This window comes from Marmota marmota, unplaced genomic scaffold (assembly GCF_001458135.2).
Source record: "Marmota marmota marmota unplaced genomic scaffold, marMar, whole genome shotgun sequence".
Lineage (NCBI taxonomy): Eukaryota > Metazoa > Chordata > Mammalia > Rodentia > Sciuridae > Marmota > Marmota marmota.
This window is the reverse complement of record NW_026000057.1, coordinates 14,228,186-14,245,403: the sequence shown is the minus strand read 5'-3', so window position 1 is coordinate 14,245,403 and position 17,218 is coordinate 14,228,186. Positions and strand designations below refer to the sequence as shown.

Below are 17,218 nucleotides of genomic sequence, written 5' to 3'. Positions count from 1 at the left end.
GAACCCAGAATTCAGCCCTGAGTACGGTGCTTGCACGGCTGGCAGAAACTGCAGCGCTGTATCCCTGCGTTGCTATCTCCTCGTTTCCCAGCGCGCTGCAGACTCTAGCCGCGGGGCGATTTGCTGAATAAGCAGTGTTACCCTCCGTGCGACAAACCTCTCGCGTTTGAGTCCCCGTAGCCGATCCTCGTGCAATGGAAATCCTTCCTCCAGGTTCCGGAGCACCCCACTATTGCTGGAAATTCCTAACAAGATATCCTTTAGCCGTCCTGACTTGTCATACTCCCACACAGTGAAGCAGCACACGGGGGCAATGCACTCCCCTCGCCGCCATCTTCCTTCTCCCCATTTTTAATTCTTAAATATTTATTAAAATGTTTACATTTCCTTTGTGGAGTTGTAGATTGAGAATTATGTTTGTATGGATCCTAAAGGGAAAAGAAAGAAAGAAAGGAAGGAAGGAAGGAAGGAAGGAAGGAAGGAAGGAAGGAAGGAAGAGAAAAGGACAAAAAGCATTGTGTGCTAATGCTGGAAAAGTATTTCAGGCAGACAGGACAGAAAAAACAAGGCCAGAAGTCATGTGCCACATGAATATGCCGGTTCTAAAAGTGACTTGTTTGGCTGAGATATAGAAAGCAAGCAGGTTGTTAAGTTTGTTAACTGCCACTCCCATCAGTAGGAAATTGGATGAATAAACAAAAGTCAATTTGAACAATGACCTACATAGCAATTATAATAATGCAGAGTCCTTGTTAGTGGATAAATTCCACAAACATAGTATTGAAGTAATAAAAAAGAAACACCCAAGTAAATTCTAGCTGATCTTTATAGGGCAATAGAATTTGTGTAAAGTTTGGAAATATGCAAAACAGTAGCTTGTATTACTTACACCTATAAGTATATTAGAGTTAGTATAAAAACATGTCATGGTTTGGATGTGAAGTGTCCCCCAAAGGCTAATTTGTGAATGCAGGAATGTTCAGAGGTGAAATGATTAGATTATGAGAGCTACAGCCTAATGAGTGGATTGATCCATTTGATGGTTTTCTAGATGGTAACTGTAGGCAGGTGGGGCATGGCTGGAGAAGTAGGTCCCTGCTGGCAAGGCTGTGGCGATTATGTTTAGTCTTTAGTTCCTTCTCTTTTTCTGCTTTCTACCAGAAGCAGGAAGAGCTAAGCAGCTCTCTTCAACCCCTTCTGTCATGATGTTCTCCCTTACCTGGAACCCAGAGCAATGCAGTTGGCCAGGGCATGGACTGAATGTCTGAAACTGTGAGCCTGGAATAAACTTTTCCCCCCTCTAAGTTGTTCTTGTCTGTTATTTTGGTCACAGCCACTGAACGCTGACTAATAGCATCCAAGAAATGATTAAACCAAATTCAAAATAAATATTACTTCTGAGGAGGCAAGGGGGATTATGAGACTGTAAAACGGGGCACAGGGTCTACAACTGTTTGTTTCATGATTAGTTTCCTTTAAAAACTCTGAAACAAATTTGACAGAATATTAAGATTTGTTGAAACTTGGTAGAAAGCATATTATAATCTTTCCTGGGCTTTTTGTTTTAAATATTTTATGACAGAAATGACACATACATTTTATAACAAGAAAAGTAATAGAGAACACTTAAAAAATAAGTTGAAGCCAGGTGTGGTGGTTTAAATCTTTGTATTCTGCTGTAATCCCTGTAATCCCAGCAGCTCGGGAGGCTGAGGCAGGAGGATCGCAAGTTCAGAGCCAGTTTTAGCAAAAGCAAGGCGTTAAGCAACTCAGTGAGACCCTGTGTCTATATAAAATACAAAATAGGGCTGAGGATATAGCTTAGTGGTCAAGGGCCCCTGAATTCAATCCCTGGTACCCCCTCCTCCCCCAAAGAAAAAGTTGGAGAAGTAACCAGGAGTCAGGATATCTTATGTGGCATGCTGAGTTTCTAGATTGGCCATATGAATGGGTCTACTCTTATGACCTTTGATACTAATTTTTATTTTGATGATTCCAAAGTCATTGATTCAGCCCAATGCATCCTACTCCTCTGAATGCCAGATCTCTATATTCTACTGCCCTTGTTCTGCTGTTAGTGTGAATATAGTACATAGTGAATATAGTGAATATAGTATAGTATAGATTAAAGTAACTGAGCATCTGTTACTTTAATCTAGAAACCTGGGCTTTATCCTTGTCTTTCTCACCACTGGTCTATAATTGTTCACTGACTCCTACCTATGTCATTCCTCATAGGTGTATGTCATGTCCTCTTTCCATCCTTGCCATCCCTGCCTGAGTTGGTACCTCAAACCCTCTTTGCTGCTCTGCTGCAAAGTCCTTGCTGATGTACCTCTCTTGGACTTATTCTTCCTATATCCTTTCACTTTCTAGAGAAATCTGTGAAAAGCAAGTTCGAGCATTACGTGTGCTTTGTGCTTGTTGAGATCCTTTTATGGCCTCTTTCTCTCATGTAGAATTCATGAATATCCCAATATCAAAGCCACCTGTGGTCCCTGTTAAAAATGTGTTCTCCCTTGTGTAGACTCTGAGCTGTTGGATCAGAATCTTGAGAAGTGCGTCCCAGATCAGTATTTCTAAGAAATGTCAAGGGCGATTTATGTGCATGGTAGAATTTGGGAAACTTAAATCTCTTACAGAAAGTACAAGCTCTTTAACTGAGTATGGAAAACTGATTCCTCACTCTTCCATCTCATTTGCTTTCATTCTCTGCTTTCTGCACCCATTCCCTTCCCTCTTTAAATGAGTAACTCTTGCTCATCTAAATTACAGCTGTATTTGATCTCAAAGTCTAACCTGTCACTGCCCCCAGTTCTGCATGCTTATCTTTGATACTTATTCCAGCTCTGCTACACTCTTTTCCTTAAATGACAGTGGTTCTGAGGCCAAAAGCTCTTGTGTACATTACATGTAGCACAGGGCCGACAAGAAGAAGGCCTTTGCAAAAGTGCGTTAAATAAATGACATTGCTTCTTAGGTGACAGGGAACCAAGTAAGAGTGTATAAAATTAGATGTTCAGTAGATCCAGATTGGAGATCAAGATTAGATGAAAGAGAGGTGATTAGTATCTCAAGGCAGTAATGAGATAGATGAGGAGGACAAGGCTGTAAATGTCACATATTGTTGGTTCAAATTTCTATTTTTACTTTACAATGGATGACCAATATTTTTTTTTTTTGAGGTGCAGGTCATGAACTGAAGTCTAGAAATGAATCCTTTTGAATATTTCAGCCAAGTTGGGATAGCTGCAGTCATGGAATTAGTTTTGCATTTAGAGTAAGGAATGGAAGATATAATATCATAGGAAGTAAATACTAATATCATGATTTCAGAGATGGAGTAATGGGATAAATAGGAGTACCACAAGAGGAGTGTTATGCTGAGAAAGAATGGTAGACTATGACAAATGCTGCAGAAAAGGCAAGTAAGATAAGGATTGAAAGCTGTCTTTTAGATTTAACAGTGAGAACACTAGTAGACACTAGATGGGAGTGGAATCCATAGACATTAGTGGATGAAAGATCATGAAGATACTTTGATAATGAGAAACACTCTGTTCAAGTAGTGTAGGCAGGAACAGGGGGACGGTGAGGCATACTGTATTTTAGGGTTTGGGCTTGTTTGTTTTAATTATAATATGTATATCCTGAACTGTAAAAATGCCAAAAAGATGGAATTCCTAGAGAAATAAAGACAATGACCTTGAGAGATTGAATATTACTGTTTTCAAAAAGAATGGGAGAAGTGATTATCAGCTTAAGGAGACGAACTACAATGGGAGTAGGGGGGCATGCACCTCTTCCTGTAGTATGACAAGGAGACGGAACATGAACTTCAGTCGTAGACACGTGTGAAGAGATGAAATCCAGAGAGCAAGAAGTGTAGAGGGGAATGGTTTGTTCATATCAAACTCAGTTATCCTGTGACACTTTTAGATGATGGTGACTTTCAATTTTGTTTAACTCGTGTTTTGTCTTAGTCTGTTTAGGCTGCTGTGACAAACTGCCAGAGAATGAGTGGGTTATAAACAACAGACATTTGTTTCTTCTGGTTCTGGAGGCTAGGAAATCCCAGATTAAAGCACCAGCAGATTTGGCATCTTCTCACATCATCCTCAAGGGAGATTTCTGAGGTCTCTTTTGTAAGGTCATTGATCCCCTTTATGAGGGTTCCACCCTCATGTTCTTTAAAGGACCCATCTCCTTATTCCATCATACAGGGGGGTAAAGTTTCAATATCATATTTGGGGTGGACACAAACTTTGTCTATAGCATTTTGCCCTTGACCTCAAATTCATGTTGTTTTGTGTGCAAAATAGACTTTTAAGATGCCATAAAGCTTCATCTCATCCATCTCATGCAGAGAAATAGCTTTGTGATGCAAAACTATTGATATTTTTTGTAAAATCACAGCCAATCTTAATTACTTGAAGTCTCAATCACAATGAAGGGTTAAAGGGTACTGTTCAAATGTAACTGTTTTATTTATTGTAGTCTCTTCTCTTTGGTGGTTGATTTTCTCCTTGAAATCCCTAAAAATGTTATTGATTTTAATGATCAGTAATATGTATCTATAAAAATGTTAATTTCCATTAATGTTAACATTAAATATGAGCTTTCTAGAAATTTACACAGGTGGTTAATTTTTAGTTGGTGCATATTTTCTCATAGTCAATTCATATTTAATGCAGAAAACAATGTAATTTTGCACGCTGGCCAGCTTCTCTTCTGATGGGTAAAGGGAGGCTCATTCTGTCAATTTAAAATTAAAAGAAGGCTAACTAAAGTGTGCTGACTTAAAAAAAATGATTTTGATAATAAAATAGTATTAGCAATTTCCTTTGGTGAATTATTAACGAAAACGTAGACTTCAATCTACTAATTTAAAAAGTCTTTTTTTTTTTTTAAGTCAAAGGCCTGTTTATCTAAAAAAAAAAAAAAAAAAACCTAAAAATTTAATTCCATTACTTTTAAATCCCCAAATAAGTTTTTTCTCTTACTTCTTAGTTTGCATAGATGTCTGTACATTTTAAAATTTCTATTATGCAAAGGGATAATATTATACTTACTGTAACTATTACCTTATTCTTATTGTAGAGTAAGATAATTTCTACTCAAAAGTTATGCTATCATTTTAGCAAAAGATCGATAGACACATTGTTACTTTCTTCTTGTATTGATTTCAAATCTTGATACTTTCTTCTAGAAAAAAAGGGGGGGAATTCTATTTCCACATGTGGTAGTTGGTGATATTTAACTAGTAGAGTTTACTTGTGAAGTGTGTTCAGAGGCTGCTTTTCTATGGGTTTCATGTTTTTGAATAACTAACATTCTCCCTTTTCTCTTTTAGTACCTATAGTAACATTCTGTTCAGAGAACACAGTGTTATCTGCACAATTTTATCAGTATTTTCTTCTTTTTATTTTGGTGTGTTGCTTAGTATGGAATTGGGGCCCTCATATAGGCTAGGCAAGCACTCTTTACCACTGAGCTATACCCTAGCTCCTATTTTCACCTCCTAAACTATTATGAAATTGGAAATAGAGCTTCGTGGTTGAGTGCTTGCCTAGCATGCATGAGACCCTGGGTTCAATGCCTAGTACTGCTATCATCACCATCATCATCATCATCAATTAATCGTTATGTCCTTTATGTTCCAATTTCTTATATGTAAGGCACCTTTAAGAACTTAAATTGAAGCAGGGTGCAGTAGCACATTCCTGTAATGTTAGTGGCCCGAAAGGCTGAGGCAGGAGGATTGTGAGTTTAAAGCCAGCCTCAGCAACTTAGCAAGGCCCTAAGCAACTCAGAGAGACCCTGCCTCAAAATAAAAATAAACAAATAAAAAGGGCTGGCGATGTGGCTCAGTGGTTAAGTACTCCTGAGTTAAATCTGTGGCACAAATAAAAAACAAATGAGAGAAATTGGCCACAAGTGTAACTATATTCAATTGAAGTTCTTTCAGGTGTCCTACATATGAGATGCCAAGAAATAATGAGTTAATGCATATTTAATGTTATTATGACTTCTCTAAATATATAACTGACATTTGAATTTGGTTATATTAAATACTGCATCGACCTATTAACTAAATTGCCAGATTTAAATTGTGATAAAAGTTCATTCTGATTATGTTGAAAGTGATCCCTATAATTAGGAGCTGGAGGAGTCCATGTCATATGGAATTTCTCTTTGCCATATGAAAGCTCTGTGATTTGAGCCTCAGATTTTTTTACTATAGAAAGAAGATAATATTTACTTTTCAAGGTGGTTTTAGGGAATCAATATACACAAATGCAAAAACACGTATGCATCAAGCACCCTTTCAACCATAGATTAGATCCTCTTAAACAGTGATGGAGAGTTATTCATTCTCAGAAACCTGAAAACAACAATGATTTTTATGTCTAATCTTTAGACACTATAGATTGTTGACTTATTCTAATAAAGCTTAAGTTATGCCATGCATATTTCTGAATTGTGTATTTAGTTAAGAGGTAAATTATGTTTGGTGTGTTCATTGCTTTCACTAATATTTAATTAACCAAAATTTCTTAATTCTGTTATCTTTTTCATTATTATTCATTTTCTTTATCTGTAGTTAAAATGCTGTAATCATCCTAATATTACTCAATTTTTATGAAGATTTGACTAAATTAGCTTGTTTTGATTCACTTCAATGGGATTGGGTTAATTTTTATTGTAGTAACATTAATTATTAATACATTAGTCGTGTTTGCTTTTCTAGTAAATCATCACTCAGATCTTTTGTTACTTTATTAACTTCTCTGTTTGAGTATTTCATTCTTTCCTGCTCAATTACTTACTCTTTTGTCCTCCTGTGACTTATTTTAATCTGTTTCTGTTTAAAGTTATTTATGTATTATATATGTATATAGTACTATACAAACACATACACCTGCATAGTTTTAAAAAATAATCTTTGAGGAATAGAAATAGAATTTATTACTTAGCAACTTCAAATGACATCCATGTTTTTTTTTCTATTGATTTGCTATTCAGAACATCATATACAAGCATTTATATTTTGTGTATTTTGTAGTATGTTAATATTATGATCCTATTTAGAAATAAAAAAAATTGGAGAAATAAGTGAACAGTATATGCTGGTTTGGTCCATTGTCTTGTGTTATTAGTAATGAAGTCCCCATGTATCTCACATCTTGTTGAGTAACTCCTATACGATGCAGATGAAGGGTACAGCAAAAATATGTCATTTGAATTCAAAGAACTTTACTTTATTTGCAAACATGATAGTAAGAAACACAAAATGGACATTTCCTAATTAGACATTTCCTAATTATATACTAGTTTGCATGCAGAATTAGTAGATTGCATGCACAGGGACTGTGACAGTCCTGAGGATAATAATAACTAGAGAAGTTTCATTGACAAATATGGCAATGGATCCAAATCTAGAATAATTACTAGAATATAAATCAGAATTGATGGGTCTCAAAGACCGAAAAAAAACTTTACTTGATTTTTGTTCATCTCTCTTGTTAATTTTTCAGAGAAAGTCTGTCTTCTTATATATTAACCAGAATCCTTTCAATTTCCTATTTGGTGAAATCCAAATTATTCTGTCAGCTCATGCCATCAGTCTTATTTTTGCACACTAGTCTCTAAGCTAGAGGATTAATTGATTTCAAAGATGTGATTTTGGAGGTTGACATATTGCTGTATATTTTGCTCAGATGAGTTGTTGAAATTTTTAGAAATGCATTTTAAATACCTTTGGTGTCCATTAGAAATGGTGGGATTGTTCATAGTGAAAGTAGGATGACTTAAATTCTGGCATTTTGCATGAATATGGGGGTAGGACTGGGTAATTAAGTTTCCCATTTAGGAAGTCAGAGTGATAGTCTAGATTATAAGATACTATAATACATAATTCAGACTATATTAGGCTATTTATCTCTTTAAAAAATTTAAGACAGTCCAATAAAAAGTCAAGATTATTAAAATACATTATAGTTAATCAAAATTGTAAAGGGGAGAGTTAATACAATATAGTTGGTGCTAATATGCTTGTGGTGATGAAGTTGTAAATTTAAGCATAAATGATGAATGTGCATAAATGACGAATTAGCTCAACAAGTACATCTGAGCACCTGCTACCTATCAGGCACCTGGGAAGGTGTCCTGAATAAAAAATGAGTGATACATAGCTGTGCACTTCAGGGCATATATTCCTAGGAAAGCCCACAAGCTCTGGTTATGTGGGAAAAAAAATTATATAACCTGTGGCATGCTTTTTATGCATGTTTTACACTTCCATAAAACGTTAACTCTAAAACACAATATGTTGGGGTACACACACACACACACACACAGGTATAAATTTATATTTTCCATCTAAGTTGTGAATATATTTGAATTTCTACATTATACTTGTTTTGATTGCCCCCTGAATTTTCTGGTATACCTCATAATTGGTCAACCAATCACAGAAACTGACAGACAAGGATGAATAATAATTGCACCCCACCCACTGCCTCGGTAGGGAAAAAAAAGTTCAAATGGTGATGAATAACTTCATAAACAGATCTAAAGAGCTCTTTTTATTGGTTGTATCCATTGAGTCTGTCTTTTCATAAATTATAGGACTAAAGTTTAAAACATGAATTGCTACTTCTTTGTGTAACTAATAGCTCTTTTCACTTTAAAGAAGCCAGACTATTTTAACTTTTTTACTTTCTTCACTAAGATTCTTTTGGTTATTTACAAAATATTTGAAAAAAAATTTAGCAAAAAATGTCACTCTATTTCCAAATAGAGAGTATTGCAGTACAAAGTATAAAGTAGATCATTGATAAGTAATGTTATAAGGTCCTATTTAATATTTGTCTGATGTTCTGGGCACATGCTTCTAAGTCTCACACAATTGTAATCCCGGTGCCTTGGGAATCCGAGTTAGGAGGATGGCAAGTTCAAGATCAGCCTCAGCAACTTAGCCAGTCGCTTAGCAACTTAGTGAGTCCCTGTCTCAAAATGAATAATAAAAACGAGCTGGGAAAGTAGCTAAGTAGTAAGTATCCCTGGGTTCAATCCCCAGTACCAGACAAACAAAAAGATTTGTCTGATGTTACCTAATGAATCTGTGTGGTTGTAGAGGTGAGTAGTAAGGTCTTCAAACATATATGCCTGATGTTTATGTTGTTTCATTGCAAAGCACATAGTAGGAAGGACAAGCCCTCCATATCACCAGAAAGTAACTAGCTATGAGCCCTGAGCCTTGCCTTGGAAAACTGACATGTAGCATGAGTGACAGCTATTGAGTGACAGCTATTGTGGTGATGAAGTTGCAGCCTGTGGTACTGTGGTCCAACATGTATATACAGTTCCATTGTCTGCTGAGAAATTATAAATTTAGCTGAAAGCCTTTGACTGAATTGTTAATTTATGGAAGTTTTGTAACAAATGCATGTTTAGGTTTCCATCAGTTTTGAAATGTATTGTATATTTCTAGTTTTCTCTAACTTTTCCCACCCTAATAATCCCTTGAGATTTTTATATAAATTGTTTTGGATGTCCAGTTTCCCATTCATTACAGATTAGAACACTGTGATGTTGTGATTACATTTCTTTTCCATCTGAGAGTTTTGGTAAGAGAAATGGTGCCATCAGAAAAAATAAAAAAATAAATGACAAATTATAAGAACAAAAATTGCAAGAACTGCTTCTAGGAAAGAAACCATTACTTGTACATGGGACGTGATGAATTTTGCTTGCTAGCAGGGCTTCAAAGCTGAGTTGAAAAAACATATATCATTTTGTTTATGCCTCAGCTAGTTTATATATTTTGTGATTTTGTCACATGAGGTAGACATTATTTCTTCATGTTTTATAGGTAAGACCTGTAGGTCAGATATTTTAATTGCTCCAGGTTAGATAGCTAGTAGAACTAGCATTTGAGTGTAGTCATGACTGAATCTAGAGCTTGCTGCACGCTTTTACTAAACCAGAGGGGGTGAGTAAATAACCAGCAAGTCCTACATGTCTAGGAAAATAGTACTCTATTCGTCAATACAGTGACATTTAGAATAAGATTTCTCATCTGCCTGTGTCCAAAATTTTTATTTATAAAAAGTTCATCCTTAGTGGAAAATGATCACATTATTAAATCTTTCCCTTTGGCATTAATGAATGGTGAATTATTCAACTGTCAAGGCAGCTACTACTGGTCACCATCGTACTTTAGGACGCTTGTTAAGGAAGGGGTAAAAGTGTATATCGTTTCACTAATCTTTGCTTAACTTACTTACCTGAGTATTGTGAAAGTTTGCTGAAAGGTTAATCTGTGGTCATTTCAACTTGTCTTTTGTTCCTGACTGGGTGGAAATCACTATTCCTGAAAACATTTCATAACACTCAGGATAATATTCTTAGCTTTGTTTATCTTCATTGAAAATAATTTGAATATAAACTTAAATTCAGTTGGATGCTAATCTTATAAACTTTTATCCATTTCTTATAATCTTCTAAAATGGTTTACAAATTCAATTTAGTACATGATCTTTTTATACACACGCACACATTACTAAATGAATACATATAAGGGTGTTTGCAGGAAAATTCGAACACTGAAATAATACAGTTAGGAAATAATTGGGTTTGTGTAATGTGTTTTTAAAATTTATATTTGCTATTGCATTGCTTTCGCAATATTTACATGCAATTTTGTATAGTTTATTCAGTGACTTTTTAATATAAGCATTTTATTCAACACATTTATTGTGCATCTGTTTACTATGTGTTATGAACTAGGTAAATAAAGCTGAGAAGTCTTGATCTTGCTTCAAGGAGATCTCAGTTTAGTGACACAGTAAACCAACCAAAGGGGGTCCATGTGGTTTTGTAGCCTGCGAAGGAAGAAATCTTAACCTTTAGTAAGTTGAGAACATGGGTAGTGGTGGCCGCATGGAGTATCAGAAAAGCTTCTGGAAGGAGAAGAGGAATTAGTTAGGTGGAAAATAGCATTCTGAGCAAAGGCAGCAGCAGGTGCCAGGTGCTGAAGCAGCATAGTTTGAGGTCCAGAGGTGCATGGTGATTTGGCTCAGTTATAGTGATGGGTGGAGAAGGCAGATCATCACTTTTTGGTTAGCAAGATTCAAAGTCCAAGGAGGAATGCACTGTTCCTTGCAGTGGTCAGACACCTGCCACTCCTGGTCTCTGATCTCTGGATGAACTCCCGGGCATCTCCTCTTCCTTTCCATTGAAATCACTGCCTGCTTGTTTGTTCTGTTCATGTCCATTACTTCCAACTTACATATCCTTCCAACGTGCTTCAGCCACTGCACTTGTTACCTGAGGATTCCAGACCAGTGCCTACCCTCTCTGTAACCCCAGGAGTTAGCACAATCCTGACACTCTGCATGTATTAACCCAGGCAACAGACAACAGGTATTAACTTGGATGACCTTCTTGGTAAGAGTAAATACAAAAAAAAATCAATGAATCAATCAAATAGCTAAAAAAACTCACAAATTCTTTCCTACAAACCTTTCCCCACTATACACCAACATTTGGACCATTCAACGCTTAAAAAATAGCGATGCACATAGCCTTAGATGAATTAAACCTTTATAAATCAAACTTTAATGTTAATATTTATATGTATACATGTTTGAAATTCCACTTATAGAGAAAGCCAATTAATTGAATGCTATTAGAAAAAAGCAAAATAATATTGATAAGCTTCAGATCTCCTTTTAGCTCTGGCAATTGTTGAATGAAGGTGGTCCACAGGCCCCATGGAGTGGGTGGAGTAGAGCTCTGTTGGCCTGGGAGCTTGCTGCCAATGAACAAAGACTCAACTCTCACATGAGAATCCCTGATAACACTGTTATCATAGACTTCTGAACAAATGTTGAGAATTGTCAGAAAGCAGTATGTCAATAAAGATCATTAGTCTTAAAAGTCACCCTAGTTGGAATTCCAGTTTTAACACTTGGCAAGTTGCTTAACTCCACTGAAGCTGAGGTTTCTCGCTTGTGTCATGGCAATATCTGTTCTTTCTTAGTACCCCTGGGACACTGTGAGGAAGAGATGACATCTAATACACAAATGTATCTTAGAAAGTATGAGATGTTATACAAATTAAGTTGAGCTTAACATGGAAGTCTAATATTTAGAGGAACTGCTAGAACTGTATGGGAGATTTTGTAGTCACAACTGGGTATCTGAGAAGTTGAAAAGATGAGAAAAAAGTAACCCTGGATAAGATGAGAAGAAAATAATAACCATGGAGAGTGTTAAGAAGTCATGGCTGAGGGGAGGAGGATGGGCGTGAAGACCAGATTTCTGAAGACAATAGCTTTGAGTGAAAGGTGAGTTTGTAATCGTCCAGAATGACAGCGTCGGGTCCTTCATCACACAGTAGTAGACACATAGTGTGTTTGTTCTCTCCAAGTTCTGAGGGCAGTTCACAAAGGCATCATTAACACACCATGAAATTCAACATTAGAATTCTCCAAAAGGTTGGGTAACTCGGAGCATTGAACAGACTGAAAAAGTCTATTTTTTTTTCCTTGAAGCATGTAGTTCTAGGGTGAACAGTCTCCCTGTTTATGTGAGAATTGTACGTGCATTTTTTTTGTCTCTGCCATATTGCGAATGCTTAATGTAGATGGTTACCAAAGGCTCATGCACCAGTTGGTAAAGAATGCAAAAATGACCAATAATAAATATACAATGTTGAGTGTGTCAGGATGAGGATGTAGGAGGAAAACTGAATGAAAGTATGTGAATTGCTCCCCCCCCAAATAAATAAAACACCACTGACAACAAAAAAAGATGAAGGAAGATAAAGTCATCCATGCAAATGTTAGGCATTTTTAAAGTGAGGGACTTCTGAGAAAGACTTCTGGATGGTGGAGCAAGGAGAAAAACATCATTTAATAGGGGTGCTCTTTAAAGACTATTTTAATCTCAAACCTCATTTTGTATCTCAATTTAGATTCACAAAGGCCTGTTTTTTTAAGGGCCCTAGCAAATTAAATAAGTTATAATTATTTAGATGGTAGGAATATGTGCACAAAGTTGTTTTGAAACAACACTTGTATAGTGGCCAGTTGATTAGTTGTAGTCCTAAATGACTTATCACAATATTACATTTTCTTTTTTTTTTAATATGGGATCGAACCCAGAGCATTTAACCATTGAGCCACATCCCCAGCCCCCTGTTTATTATTATTATTATTATTATTATTATTATTATTATTTTATGCCATTATACATGTACGTTGCCCTTTTTATTTTTTATTTTGAGATAGGGTCTCACTAAGTTGCTTGTGGCCTCACCAAACTTCTGAGGTTGCCCTCGGATTTGCAATCCTCCTGCCTCTGGCTTCACAGTCTCTGGGATTCCAGGTGTGCACTTCTGTGGCTGGTTTGATGTTCCTAATAAATACATATTGAAAACGAGAAAATGCAGTTTGGGCAATGGAACAGGGGTGGGTTTCCATTATTTTACTTTCTGGTGGTGAAAACACCAGAAGTAAGTACTGCAATTGACTACCTCAGGGACTTCAACATAGTGTCCACCATAACTTCACATGAAATTAAACTACTGCAACCTTTATGACTTTTTTAGACCTTTAATACACATACTCATTATAATCATATTTGAAATTTGTGTTGATCATTATGAAGAAGAGATTTAAAAAATTTTTTTGTAGTTGTAGATGGATAGCACACCTTTATTTTATTTGTTTATTTTTATGCGGTGCTAAGGATTGAACCCAGTGCCTCACATATGCCAGACAAGTGCTTCGCCACTGAGCTACAAATCCAGCCCACGAAGAAGGGATTTTTAAGTGAATTATTTATAATGGAGATTACTATTGTAAAGTTTTTTTGAATTATTACTGTAATTAGTTGTCAATTTTTTAGTTTTCCTCTACTGGTTTATTTGTCTATTCTTTCTCTCCTGATGTTGATGTGGACTCGTACTTTTTTTTAAAAAGTTGATTATTTCTTTTTGTGAAAAATGTTATTACTTTTTTGATATTATCAGTTTTCCCATTAGTAAGAGTTAAATTGATAGGTGACTTTAGTAAGAATATAAAAATGTTCATATTTAATAACATACAACCTGTTGTTTTTGTTTATTTATACCTACAAACTGGGGATTGAACCCAGGGATGCTTTACCACTGAGCTACATCCCTAGCCCTTTTCATTTTTATATTGTGAAACAAAGTCTTGCTAAGTTATTGAGGCAGGCCTCAAATTTGCAATCCTTCTTGCCTCAGCTTCCAGAGCTGCTAGGATTACAAGCATGGACCACTGTGCTGGGCAAGATTGCAAACTTAGAATGGCAGAGTAGCACTGAAATGACCAATGCTCTATGTTCTTTGTTTTTATTGCTTACCAAATAGCTGAGCTAGAGGAAGCCTCCTTCTACCAAATGAACACTTTTCAATAGAAGTGATCCCATTAAATTAGAAGAGAACAGTATAGTAGAAGAAGGGGATCAAAGGAGAGACAGGAGGGGAGGAAAAGAAAATGTACTAGGGAATGAAATCATTCAAATTGTGCTATTGTGCTATGTGCATGCATGAATATGTCAGAATGATTCGCATCAGAATTCAAAAAATACAAAATATGAACTGAGGGGATGAGGGGAGGAATGGAGAGAAAGGGGAGGTACTGGGGAATGAAATGGAACAAATCATGTGCATGTATGAATATTTCACAATGCACCATATTATATGCATGATTATAATGCACTAATAAAATAAATAACTTATATAAATAATTACTATAAATAATTTACAATTCTAAATTAGGTATCCACATGTACACTAAGCTTTGATGCTACTAAACATTTGTGGTGATCTTTTTTCCTCACCTCTTAATAAATGCATGATCTAATGAATATTTGAATACAGAAATAAGTTTTTTGTAGTAAGTTAAATGGCTTTTTTTCTGAGATGCATTTTATGTATATGTACATGTCAAAATTCTAATACTGTGTCATTACTTAAGATACTTCTAGCTTAAGATAATAAAAGAATGAAATTAGACTTTCAAAGATTAAGTTTATTTTCTCATGTAAGTGTCACGTCTAGAGTTAGGTTAGGGCAGTGTCAGGATTAGTTAATTCAGGGCTCAGTGACATGGTCACTAGGTTCTTTAAGCTTTTTTTTAATCATCCTTAGCATGTAGACTTTAAACCTCTGGCGTGTCGCAGAGATACTACCTCACAGCATTGAGTCTGGACTGAAAAGAGAAGCTTTTCCACAACATCTCTTTTTAAAACGATTTCTCCATCATTGGCCAGAGATGAGTCCCATGACCCTGCCCAGAACAATCACAGCCAAGAGGCAATTGAACTAATTTTATTAGTCATAATTCATCTTATTATGTAACCATAACTCACCACTCTGACTGGTGAGGTGTCAGCCTCCCATGAAGGACATAATCACTTTGAAGAGAGAGAACAGAATCAAGATTCTGCTAACAGTATAGAGAAATCAGATGACAGTTGGGGTTGGGAACAAACTCAGTGTCTGTCAAGTATCAGTTCAAAGTGTTTATGTAACCCGCTAAACAATGAAAACCATTGTTTCTGTACACAGAGTTACAAAATAAGTTTCAACTAGAAGTGCAAGTTTTAAGGAATAAGCTTCTAGGATGGACTAGCAGTTAATCCTTGGGTCTTCTATGAAGACTGAACTCATTTCAAGACAGTTTGAAATGTATTGGCATTTTACCAACAAGTAAAGTCTCTAAAAAATTGCCTCTCTGATATTATAAGGTCAAGAATAATATTATGCAAACTATGTTTTATAAATTTCTGTTGTTTTCTCTCACATTGTCTTTTTTGTTTATTATTCCAAGCTGAGTGCCAATTCCATTGCTACCCACATTCAACTCTCATGTTCTGCTAACCCTTTAATATTCTGGCTTTTCCAGCACAAAACTTTGGTAATTTAACAAGTATTTTAGATAATTATTAACCCAAGATTAAATGTAGATTAAATGTTAGTCTAGGGTTATGGAGTTAGCTTAGTTAGCCTTCTTATTATATGCCAGGCCCTAGGTTCCCCCAGCAAAACACACACACACACACACACACACACATCTAAATGTGCTTAGATAACCCAAAACAATTGCCAACATTAATAGTTCTATGAGAGGTTGAAAATAGGCAATATAGAGACCTATATTTTATTACATAGCATGAAGTGGCAGCAATTTGTCAATTTAAAATTACCCATTGAAATTTATATACATTACAGATATATATTTTATATAATTCATATATATTGTATGTGTATGTGCACGTGCATGCAGGTGTGTATATATTTTTTAATTTCCATTGGGGATTGAACCCAGTTCACTTTACCACTGAGATTCATCCCAAGCACCTCCCCCTTTTTTTTTTTTTTTGTTGGTGCTGGGGATTGAACCTAGAGCCTTGCTGGAGGCAAGCACTCTACCCAATGAGCTATTTCTCCAGCCCCATCCCCACCTCTTTTTTATTTTTATAGTTTGCAGTAGGGTCTCTACAAGTTGCTGAGAGTCTAAGTTCCTGGGTCTGGCCTTGAATTGCTGATCCTCCTGCCTTACCTTACAGGCTGAAATTTACATTTTTAAATGATATTTATATTTAAAGTTTTAGAAACTTAAAATCACAAAGCTCCACATGCTGCTTTTAAAAAGCACTTAAGTACTGTAAGCCTAATGGAGAAGTAATTATTGTGGTTAAGAAAATTTTAAAATTTGTATTTTCATTGATCTGTTTATCATATGTAAAAGCAATCATTGGCTTTAGGCCATATATGGCATGATTACTTTGGATGTATTAAAATGGAAGAGACCAGATAAATAAAGAACACATATACATGTATTATAGAACATAACTCATGCTAAATATTAAGCATTTAGATTTTAAATGTTCCTGCGAAGTGTGTGTGCGTGTGCGTGTGCGTGTGTGCGTGCACACGTGTGTGCATGTGTGAATACACTTTTCTCCCCACATTCTGTTCTGCATTAGGTTAGTATATTCATTCTGAAATGTTTAACATATGAAATATTATTATTTTGGGCTCTCCAAATATGCAGCCCCTGAAGCAACAGTGCCAGTGTTATTATGAAAATGTCTTTCATCTAAAGGTTTACGATATATATATATATATATATATATATATATATATATATATATATATATATATATATATATA

The 17,218-nt window shown here is 35.6% G+C and overlaps 1 protein-coding gene and 1 long non-coding RNA gene across 5 annotated transcripts in view; both read left to right on the top strand.

Moving 5' to 3' along the window:
• Positions 1–17,218, top strand: part of Pdgfc (platelet derived growth factor C) — a 211,876-nt gene that overhangs the window by 71,170 nt on the left and 123,488 nt on the right. The window lies entirely within an intron of this gene.
• Positions 352–12,021, top strand: LOC125619770. Its single transcript, XR_007351357.1, has 2 exons — positions 352–2,095; positions 2,132–12,021. It is a non-coding gene; the product is annotated as an uncharacterized LOC125619770 (long non-coding RNA).